This window comes from Pseudochaenichthys georgianus, chromosome 24, assembly GCF_902827115.2.
Source record: "Pseudochaenichthys georgianus chromosome 24, fPseGeo1.2, whole genome shotgun sequence".
NCBI classification, from domain to species: domain Eukaryota; kingdom Metazoa; phylum Chordata; class Actinopteri; order Perciformes; family Channichthyidae; genus Pseudochaenichthys; species Pseudochaenichthys georgianus.
Genome location: NC_047526.1, coordinates 19139327 through 19151089, shown reverse-complemented (window position 1 = coordinate 19151089; position 11763 = coordinate 19139327).

Sequence of the window (11763 nt, the reverse complement as noted above, 5' to 3'; positions counted from 1 at the left end):
GTTCAGCAACAGTTAAGGAGACTGGCTTCAAAGGGGAGATGTACCGTCAAAGTGTATGAATAATGCATTGTTTCCTTGTTAATAAAGTGAACCATTATGTTGCATATATCACAAACACAACAAGGACTTTCATTCACAGTAAGTGTACATCTGTGTCTTGTGGCCAAAGTCACGTTAACAGAGTAACAGCTGAATAGTGACCTGGTTCAATAAGATGTCATATCTCAGTTGCCAAACAAGCTATGCGAGATGCACAAACTGAGTGATACGAATAATAATGGAAATCATTCCATGTGTGATCAAAACCGTAGTTTGTGTGGACAGTCTTCATTTCCATCATTGCTGGGCTCTCCTGAACTCTAAGAGACAAAGATAATGAACCCTAATTGCTCCTGATTGCCTGGCGATCAGTGTGAGTGTGAATCTTCTTCTCCCTTAGCAGGTGCATGCACTAAATGAATGTGTGTATCCTGCTGTTCAGCTTGACTTATGTCAAAGTCATTTGAGGGGTCACGAGAGTGGAAAAGTGCTATATGTCTTAGGTTTAAATAAAGTGTGTAGTGCACAATTTAGGCAAAATAACAATTAGTGTTTCTGTGCTAGTCTCTCTTTTTTCCCTCAAGAACTAATGGAGGCTGTAAGGATGAGGCCTGCTCAGATTACCATTTTCAGCAGCCTGAAATTCGACTTTTACCAGTGTTATACTGTTCTTCAGTACACATTTATGGTGCATTAAGGCCTATTTGACATGATGATTTTTGTATACTTTCTTAATGACCTCTCAGAGCCAATATTGACCTCTGGTACATGTGTCAAACTACTTTTCAGATGAGAGTTTTCCATCATTTTCGAAATGTGGTGATTATTCTTTCTTTTAATTATTACAACATTTTAATTGTTTCCTTTTAAAAGGCAGTCCATATAATACTCAAATAATTAAAATACAAAAACAGCAGGTATAAACAAAGGTGTTTTGAATTGATGATGTGAATGGCCCCACTTCACTTGAATAGTTTTGATAAATGGAAAGACTAAATGCTATTTTATGTGTTGAGGAAATGACCCTATCTTACTATGACGCTTCAAAGATATGATGAACTTGATGCATTTCTTCAGATATTTCTACCTAGGGTTGGGTACCGAGAACCGATTCCGTTTCAGAACCGGTTCCAACATTTCGATTCCAACGGCATCATTTAGAAATGTGAATTTCGGTTCCGCTTTTCGATGCCTGAGAAAATGCTTATCTTTCCTCCCATAACTCTACACAACTGTTCCTCTTTCTTCTTTTAAGTCTCCGGTTCCAACAGTCTCTTCAGCCCATTAATTTTCTTTGCTGGTGATGCAAGTGAACAGGCATAGGGTACCATAAAAGTCTAATTTTTATAAACAGCTACTCGCAGGACCATTATCTTCACTGTTCAATGACAGTGAAACCAGAGAGCTGGCAATGGTGTGGCTATTCTAACAAGTACACGCATTGCTTAAAGGCTGTTCTTGTGGCTGTGACTGTGCAGCAGTAAAACAGAAGAGATCTGCAATTTAGCATAAAGATATACCGCTGAATGCCTGAGTACATCGTCTGAGAACCTTATTATGAGGTTTCCACTCTAAAAGCATTACTATGCATCATCTAGTCCCTTAATACATCCATGTGTGACTGCATGATCTCCTTTCATGTACATTTGCTTTTCAAAAACAAACGAGACAAAAAGAAGAAAGTGGAATCTAAAATTTGTTTCACGGCAGAACAGGTGTTGGATGACAGCATCTAACAGTGCACTTCAGCAAATGGGAAATTAGGGAGAAGTAGTGCTTCCATCTGCAGTGAAATTTTACAAAAATAGGTTTAAAGGAGGCAAAAGGAACCACAAGGGTGAACAAAACAGCCTCCTCTTTTTATAAGATTGCTGCTAGTTAGGAAAAACACATAGGCTCCTCCATACAAAATGCCTTAAGAGTCAAATTATTGAACTGTAGTTATTTGGTAACAGCTGGTTAGTGTTGGTCAGAGACACATCAAATCCCAGATAACAGCCTGTAGGTGCTAACTGCAACTACACTTTGTGTAAAGAGAAAAAAAGTCTAAAAAAGTAAGTGTCCAGCATTTTGTAGATGTAGAGAGAATCACAGATGTGTTAAGTGCATTTTTACTGATGAACATATGGCAGTAGGAATGGGTACCGAGCCCCGGTATTAAATGGGCCCCGGGGCTGAATTATCAAAGACCATGGTACCGTTAAGCTCCGACGTTATCGGTATTTTTATCGGTAGGCTACTGGAGACATCTAAACAAATATGTCATATATATTATGCTACACAAACATTATATTGCAGTCTTAGTGTCGCCAACTCCGTTTCTAGACTGCAAAATGCGCCTATGATTATTTTTTAGTATTTTCAATCTTTCCAATTCCAGCTGCTACATGCAGCAACACACACACGGAGGAGATGCGAGAAGCGCTCCAAGGTGTGGTTAAACTTTACCCGTCTCGATGGGTTGCAACCCTGTCTCCTAAAAATTACGTTCCCACAGAACTAAACTGCATTCTCAATTACGTTTAGCTAGAAACGTATTTTCTCCCACGTTACGTTCGTTATGAACGTATCTCAAATACGTTTATTTTCTACATATCTTTGCCATTTATTGTCTTGCTTATAATAATGATAATAGTCATTTATAAATATCATTTTAGAGCACACATTTGAAATCAGTAGGCGAGGCTGTAATTTCGCCAACTCTCATGAGCGAGGCACAAAATAATAGATTTTAACATGCCAAAAAGCTGCTGTGTTGTTTATTGCAGCACAAACATTAAAACAAATCCAGAGTTACGTGTTTCTGTACTTCCTCTAAGAAGAAAGGACAGTTACAGAAGATCTCTGTGACTTCAGGCTTGATCGCCGTTCAAATGACACCGTTGGTTTCCCCAAAACTGGGCGGGGCTGTAAAGTGACGTAGATTTTACTCTCATCTATTATTCAAAACCATTCTATTTATTCTAACGTAAATTACATGCCAGTGTTTTATGTTTTTCATTTTAAATCGTATAATGTCGGACTTTTTTCCCGTCTGTGAGGAAAAGAAATGGGGCTTAGAGCCTCAAAATACTGAAATCTGTATTTTTGAAAATCTTTTTTCCTTATTTACTCAACAATAACACACAATTATCCTTGTTTTATTTATTCGTTTAATTCTATAATCTTGGGCTTTTTAGCATGCTTTTTAGCGGTAAATAAAGTCACCCGAAACAGACGTAGGCCTGTAAGGGACATTTTGAGGATACACACAAACCCACTGAACAGATTACCCAAGATCCTCAGCTTGAAGCTCGTTGATTGGATGTTTAGCCGCAATGCATGTTGGGATATGATGTTAATGCGATATGATATCCGAAAAAATAAATAAATAATAATAATACTTTATTCCGAGTGTTCTTGCTTTTTCTCTTTGAAAGTCATCACATAACGGCATTGTAATACACAGTTCGGCTGCATTAAATATTACACATCTGCTGTAGTTCTTTATTTATAGAGCCCTGATGAGAAGACTTCTGGACAAACAGGAGAACTGCCGCCAAAACTGAATATGTGACGTGGATCATAAATATATCAACAATTAAACAGCACCTTGCATTTCTTTTCACAAAATACGTCTCCTTGCAATATCATTACTAATTCGGCTGACTTTTATATTTGATCCAATTGGTATAGGTTATATTTACACCATAACGGTGCACAGCTGATAGAAAAGGACTTGTAGTTTTGAAAGATATTACTGATTTTCTTTGAATATAAGAATGTAAATACTGAGTTGAGAGAATAGTCAGGGAATTTGGGTGATGGGAGACACATCTATGGAATCACAATTTCAATAGCTGACCATTAAATGACGGATATGGCGTTCTGTCTGTGATGTTTTACAAATCAGATATGAATGTGTAGAAGTAAAGCATGAGACATAGTATAGCAATATCCTGTAAAATTATGTAAAAACATGAATAAAACTACACATCTTCAGATGTTATACAAAAGTGTCCTACACTAATAATACAAAGTTATTATTAGTATGCTGTGTGTACCTTGTGTGCACCGCCTAGTGGTTAAAGCACGTTATTGAATTATTTGTGTTGAATAATGTTATTTGATGAAAAAAATATTAAGAGTACATACTTTCATAGGAGGAAAGTAGAAGGTCAATGACAGAAGTATAGAATATACAAAAATCAAGAAGATACTGTAAGTGATCTCTACAATAAAACAGTTTAGTGCACGATGCACAAAGATATTAATATGAGGATGTGCAAAACAGACAAACTAATTAACCTTTATTAACACATTAAAGAATACTTTAGGTTAAGGTCTTCTTTCAAATAAGAAAAAAAACTTTGGGGGTATCTACAGATAAATATTAAGCCTGAAAAAGTACTTAACGTCTAATGTATTGCTTTCCTGCAATGTTAACTATGTTGAAGCACTTATTTTAACTGATATTATACACATGAATTATACTCTTATGTATGTAGATAGAATACAAAATGTGCAGAATATGACAGTTTAATGGTGGAGGTACACATATTGATAGATGTCTTGTAATGCACTGTTGAGGAACCTGTGACCCAAGTTTTTCATTCATTGCATAACTACACCGTAGTTGTGTATATGATATGTCAATAAACCTTAGAAAATCTTGAAATCTTGAAAGGGATGTGCAAAATAGCAATTATATACAGTTAATCAACTATTAGTAGAGAATAACGAGTAATTAATATACTTTATAGAGATCTGCAGATAAATGTTTAGTCTTCTCAAGCACCAACTATCAAATATCTCGCCTGATTGTTGGCACTTGACAGTCACCTTTCCCTGAATTTTTCTCAGGTGTAACTAAACTCTGCTTTAAGGGTTGTTTATATTTCACATCATTAATCAGAATCTGTAGAGTTACTAAAGTAAATGTAGTGGAGTAAAAATACCAGGTTAACCTCTGAATTGTAGTGGAGTAGAATTACAAAGTAACAATGAGCTGTCATGTGGGTATATATTAATGCTGCCCATTATGGATACAAGCGATTTTCACCCATGTAGTAATTACATGTTTTAAATGTGAACACACCAATGTGTTTCCTATCGCCTAAACCTCCAGGGCTGTACACAGTTTAATACTGTCAACTTCTAATTTTTGGAAAAACGAAACCGTCTTTTAAAACTACAATTCCCAGTAGAGACGTGCCATAGAGAACATGTTGCGAAACACAATAGCCAGCATGTGTAGTTCTCGGGGGGCATTCGAGTCCAGTTTTGAATAGTCTGCCGTGGTTTCGTTCCATTTCAAAGAGCTTGACGCTCGGCGTAATCTTGGCGCACTGCCACTCCAACATCCAATCACAGAGCTTGAAGATTAATCATGGGGTTTGTCAACGGGACTGTAGTCCCAAACGATAGCTGGGGATTATGGGTAGTGTAGTGTCTTCGACCATCCTAAACTGAAATGTTTTTCGGATATCATATCGCATTAACAACACCACATCTGGCGTCACAGAGATCTTCTGTAACTGTCCTTTCTTCTTAGAGAAAGTACAGAAACACGTAACTGGATTTGTTTTAATGTTTGAGGTGCAATAAACGACACAGCAGCTTTTTGGCATGTTAAAAACTATTATTTTCTGCCTCGCTCATGAGAGTAACAGCTGGCAAAATTACAGCCTCGCCTACTGATTTCAAATGTGTGCTCTAAAATGATATTTATAAATAACTATTATCATTATTATAAGCAAGACAATAAATGGCAAAGATATGTAGAAAACAAACGTATTTAAGATACGTTCATAAGAAACGTAACGTGGGAGAAAATATGTTTCTAGAAGATATGTAGAAAATAAACGTATTTGAGATACGTTCATAACGAACGTAACGTGGGAGAAAATACGTTTCTTGCTAAACGTAATTGAGAATGCAGTTTAGTTCTGTGGGAACGTAATTTTTAGGAGACAGGGTTGGATGTGGACAATGCTCGTTGCCAAAAGTGCAATAAGAGTTTATCATGTAAGGGCAGTAACACGAGCAATTTGTCTAAGCATTTAGCAAAAGTGCACCACATTCAGACGGAGAAATGCACTGGGTTCGACTGTCTTCTGTAGCCCCATCCACGAGTAACATTTCCATGTCAGGTATTATGTATGCTAGCAGCAACACACAGAGTTAACTCAATTATACAAACATGGGTTAATGATTAGACGTAACTGAGTAATTTATTTTGTTAAAGTTTCAGCTATTCTGTCATCAGATTACTTACTACGATTTGTTAAAACACGGTTGTTTCTTTTGATGTGAAATATTATTTATTCTAAAATCTAAAATAACCGATAAGAGTACCGTTAAAGGACCGGATCGATAAGTGGTGTCGATAAAAATAGTAGTACCGTTAAAACCTTAACGATACCCATCCCTATACGGCAGAGGTATAGCACAGCCATTTGATGACTGAATTAGCTTCCTAATTGAACCTCGAAACAAAATGATTGCACAGAATCACCCATACACATAATTTAATGACTAGAAGCTGAATATCCTAGATTCAAATTCGGCCATTTTGTATCAGGTTGTCTTTCTTTCAAAAATAAATTATAGATTACAGTCATACTACAGCATGTGATCATATCTCAATTCAATTCAATTCAAAACCTTTATTTATCCAGGTAAAATCCCATTGAGATCAATGATCTCTTTTTCAAGGGAGACCTCCAGAAAAAGAGATCTCGAAACTACAGACTGGGGGTCATACCTTGCCGGCAATGTCCGCTCATGCACTATTGTGTGTCATTTTGTAAGTGCTTTGTGTCTATTTGTGTTCATTTCTTGTCTCTTTGTAGTTATTTTGTGTCTCTTTGAAGTTGCTTTGTTTCTTCTTTGGAGTCATTTGATGTCTCTTCGTTGTTGCTTTGTGTTTCTGGTAACACTTTATATTAAGGTACACAAATTAACCATCAAGTGCACCCACAAAGAACGTAATCTTTGAGAGGTACGTTTTTGGCAACCTTAAACAAGAGGATGGAGAGCTCTTGGATGCGTTTGCTACCAGGCTGAGGGAAAAGGCTGCCTCTTGTGAATATGGAGCTATAAAAGATGAACTCATAAGGGACAGGCTTGTTCTCGGGATAACTGACGAGGGTGCTAGACGTCGCTTACTAAGGGAAAAGGACCTTAAATTGGACGAGGCCATTAAAATTTGCCGTGCAGCCGAGGTCATGGACAGCAAGTTAAAAACCATAGCCGCGTTCACACTGCGGTACTTTTCCCACAAAGGTTCATGCGAACTTAGTTCATGCGAACTCTTTAGTTCGCACTAAATCGCCAGAACGCCGACACCTCCTCATCTCCACCGCTCCCATGTTTTATTTTGTGTTGCCATAAGTTAGTCTCTCTGCGTTTCTGCGCTGGGCTAATGCTAATGCTAATAATGCTAATGCGAGGATAATAAAATGGCGGCTTCACAAAACTTTTTGGGAGTTTTACGGGGCGTGGTTTGCAATTCACCCAGCCAATCAGGAATATAGCTCTTTTCTCAAAAAAGAGCCGCTCGAAAGTCCCTGCTTTCTAGCAGGGACTTTCGAGGGGGTAAAAAGGTTCGCATGAACTACTTTTAGTACCGGCTCTTTTTGGTGTGAACGCGATCATGAACTAAGTTCGCATGAACCTTTGTGGGAAAAGTACCGCAGTGTGAACGCGGCTCATGTCACTGGGCAGCTCTGGACCTGGGGACAGCATTAATGCCATGGACAGCGATATGGACGGAGGTCTGCCAGCAGGCCATCCGAGTCCACCAACACATCTGCACAACCACAGAGCATGAGAGACGCTGGCGAATGCAAGTACTGTGGCACACGGCACAAGCGTGGGCGGGACCTGTGCCCTGCTTTTGGTAAATCGTGCCGCTCGTGTGGCACTGCTAACCATCTTGCAAAAGTATGCATGAAAAGGCCAGCAGACACGCCAGTTGAATGCTGTGGATGACCCGTTGCCAGGGGAACTGGAGGACAGCGATGAGAGAGACGTGTACACAGCGGAGAGCGTGGGGGCTGTGAACACTCGAGGTAAAAAGTGGTTTGTCAACCTGCCACTGCAAAGTGGGGTTCAGAGGTGCCAGCTCGACTCTGGAGCCACTTGCAATGTGATGAGCATCAAGGACAAGACGAGACTGGCGCCTAGAACCCCTCTTCTGAAGAGTCTCACCAGATTAAAACTATACAACAGTGAGTGGATGAGCTCATTAGGTGTGTACAGCACACAATGCATCATTAGGGGTAAGACGCACAGACTGGACTTTGAGATTGTGCATACTGGCCAGAGGCCCTTGCTTTCGGGTGAGACATGTGAGAGACTTGGTCTGATACGCTTCACCATTCCTGAGGAGCTGAATAAGGTGGAGCACTGCAGGAAGGGAGACCTGACCAAGGAGTGTCTGGTCAGCACCTACCACGACGTGTTCACCAGCCCTGTTGAGTCTCTGCCCGGTGATATTCACTTTGAGCTGGACAGCACTGTGGCACCGCTGCAGTGTGCTCCCAGGAACGTTCCAGTGGCCCTCAAGGCAGCTATTAACGCTAAGCTTGATCGATATAAAGAGGAGGGACACTTGACCACAGTCACTCAACCCACGGACTGGATTAGCAATCTTGTCATAGTGAAAAAGCCAGACAAATTGAGACTATGCATTGACCCGAAGCCTCTCAACCGTGCTCTGAAACGGTCCCACTACCTTATGCCCACTTTAGGGCATGACGTGTTGTATAAGCTGCCGAAGGCACGTATATTCACCCTGGTGGATGCACGTGATGCATTCCTGCAGTGCCGCTTGGATGAAGAAAGCAGCCTGATGACAACATTCTGGACACCGTGGGGTAGGAACCGCTGGCTGAAACTCCCTTTCGGTGTGTCAGTTGCCCCGGAGCTGTATCAAAGGAAGCAGCATGAGCTGCTGGCCGGCTTGACAGGGATTGAGCCCATAGCCGATGACATCCTTAAAGTCGGCTGTGGGGACACAGAGGATGAGGCCAATCACGACCATGACACAAACCTCATCGCTCTGATGGACAGATGCAGGGAAGTAAAGCTGAGACTGGGCCTGAAAAAGCTGCAGTTCCGAGTGAAGGAGGTCCGCTTCCACGGCCACATACTGTCCGCGGAGGGCCTCAAGGCTGACCCTGAAAAAGTCAGGGCAGTCTGGACATGCCAAACCCCACAGACGCAAAAGGGGTCCAGCGGTGTGTCGGATTTGTGAACTATCTGTCCAGATTCATGCCACACATGTCAGCGGTATGTGAGCCGCTGAGGAGACTGCTGGACAAGGATGTGATGTGGCACTGGCTGCCCAAACATGATGCCGCCATGAAGGAAATCAAGGCCCTGGTCACGGCGGTGCCAGTCCTAAGGTACTATGACGTCCGCAAGCCAGTCACCGTACAGAGCGACTCCAGTCAGGCGGGTCTGGGCTGCTGCTTGCTTCAAGGGGGACAAGGGTCGCATTCGCCTCCCGGGCATTGACCCAAACAGAGCAAAATTACGCACAGATTGAAAAGGAGTGCTTGAGCATCGTATTCGCCTGCCAACGCTTCCACTACTACCTATATGGGAGGGGTGATGTGACTGCAGAGACCGACCACCGCCCGCTGGTGTCCATCTTCACCAAGCCCCTCCTCAGTGCGCCAAAGCGCCTTCAGAGCATGCTCCTCACACTTCAGAACTACTGCCTTGCGGTGGTATACAAGCCAGGCCCTGAGATGTACATAAGTGACACGCTCAGCAGAGCCACCACCCCGCCACAGAGAACAGACACACTGTACCAACGTGAAATGGTCTGCAGCATGCAGCAGGAGCAGGGTGACACGGCGGCCATTCAGCAGGCAGACTATTTAAATGTCAGCAGCCAACGCCTGGCACAGATTCGGACACACACTGAGGAGGATGTGTGTCTTCAAACACTTAAGTCTGTCGTGCTGGAGGGATGGCCAGGACACAAAGAGGAGACCCCTGTAGCCGTCAGGGACTACTGGGCCATCAGAGATGAGATAAGTGCACAGGATGGCGTGCTCTTCAGGAGTCAGCGCGTCATCATTCCAAAAGCTATGTGCCCGGAAATGCTGAGACGGATCCACTACAACCACGTGGGGGGCGAGGCGTGCTACAGGCAGGCCCGTGATACACTTTACTGGCCTGGTATGCAAGGGGAAGTCGAGGATTATGTGCAAAAGTGCTCTGTGTGCAATGAGTATGCACACGAACAACAGAAAGAGACTATGATGTCACACCCGCTCCCCACACGTCCCTGGCAGCTAGTAAGCATGGATCTGTACAGCTACGCAGCACAGAACTTCTTGCTCGTGGTGGACCATTATTCTGACTTTTCGCAGATCGACCTGCTCCCTGACCTATCAGCAGACACCACGATCCGTAGATGCAAGGCACAGTTTGCACGCTATGGTGTCCCAGACAGGGCCATTTCGGATGGTGGAGGCCAGTTTGCCGGTGGAGAGTTCCGGGCGTTTGCGAGAGAGTGGGGTTTTGAGCATGTCATGTCCTCACCGAGGCACCCAAAGGCTAACGGCAAAGCGGAGTCAGCAGTGAAAATTGTAAAGAGCCTGTGCAGAAGGGCAGACCGTGCCAAAGAGGACCCCTGGAGGGCCATATTGCATTGGAGAAATACACCCACTGAGGGTATGCATTGCAGCCCAGCACAGCGGCTTATGTCGCGGAGACTGAGAACCCTTCTCCCTGTGGCCGACCAGCTACTGGTGCCTCAGGTCGTCATGGGTGTTCCTGACAAGCTGAAAATGAAACATCAAGCAGCAAAGCTGACATATGACAGATCTGCCGGAGCTGAACGTCGGCCAGCCCATACGGATGAAGCCACTCCCAGGAGACAGGATGGGCCGATGGAGGAGAGGTGTGTGCCTTCAGCAGTTGGGACTCCGGTCCTATCTGGTCGGTGTGGAGGGGACCACGTATCGGCGCAACAGGATTGATCTTCAACCAGCAGAGGCGGCCCTTCTCCAGCCGTCAGTTCTCCCAGAATCGGCCCCGGAGCAGCCTGCGAGTGGGGGGAGCGCCAGAGAGGTCATCGGCGTCCCGGAGGAGTCTCCAAGGCCATCACCCCCGGGGTCGTCGCGCTCTTTCCCCCGCAGACTGGGGATACACCATGCCTTGAGTTACAGGGCCGGGCCTTCTCCCGAAGCGGACGGCTGATTAGACCTCCTGACAGACTTGACCTAGGTCACACACACACACACACACACACACACACACACACACACACACACACACACACACACACACACACACACACACACACACACACACACACACACACACACACACACACACACACACACACACACACACACACACACACACACACACACACACACACACACACACACACACACGCACACACTTGGACTGTGCGCACTCAAACACACATGGACGATAAAAAAAAGGAAGTGGAGAGATTGTAAAACAAATGTGATTGATTGTTCTGAGTTTATTGCTGATGTGTTCGGATCCGGCTATTATGGAAGTGTCTCGGCTATGTGCACTATTTGTTGTTGAAATCATTTGATTAATGTTCTGATTGAAGGTCAACAGTTTAATGGCAGTATTGATCCTGTGTTGTTACTTAACAAAAGGAAGGGAGATGTTACAGGGTGGGTTAGGCTAGGTTGCAGCTCCACCCTGTGGACGTATTGTGCCTGTGTTATATGTATATCT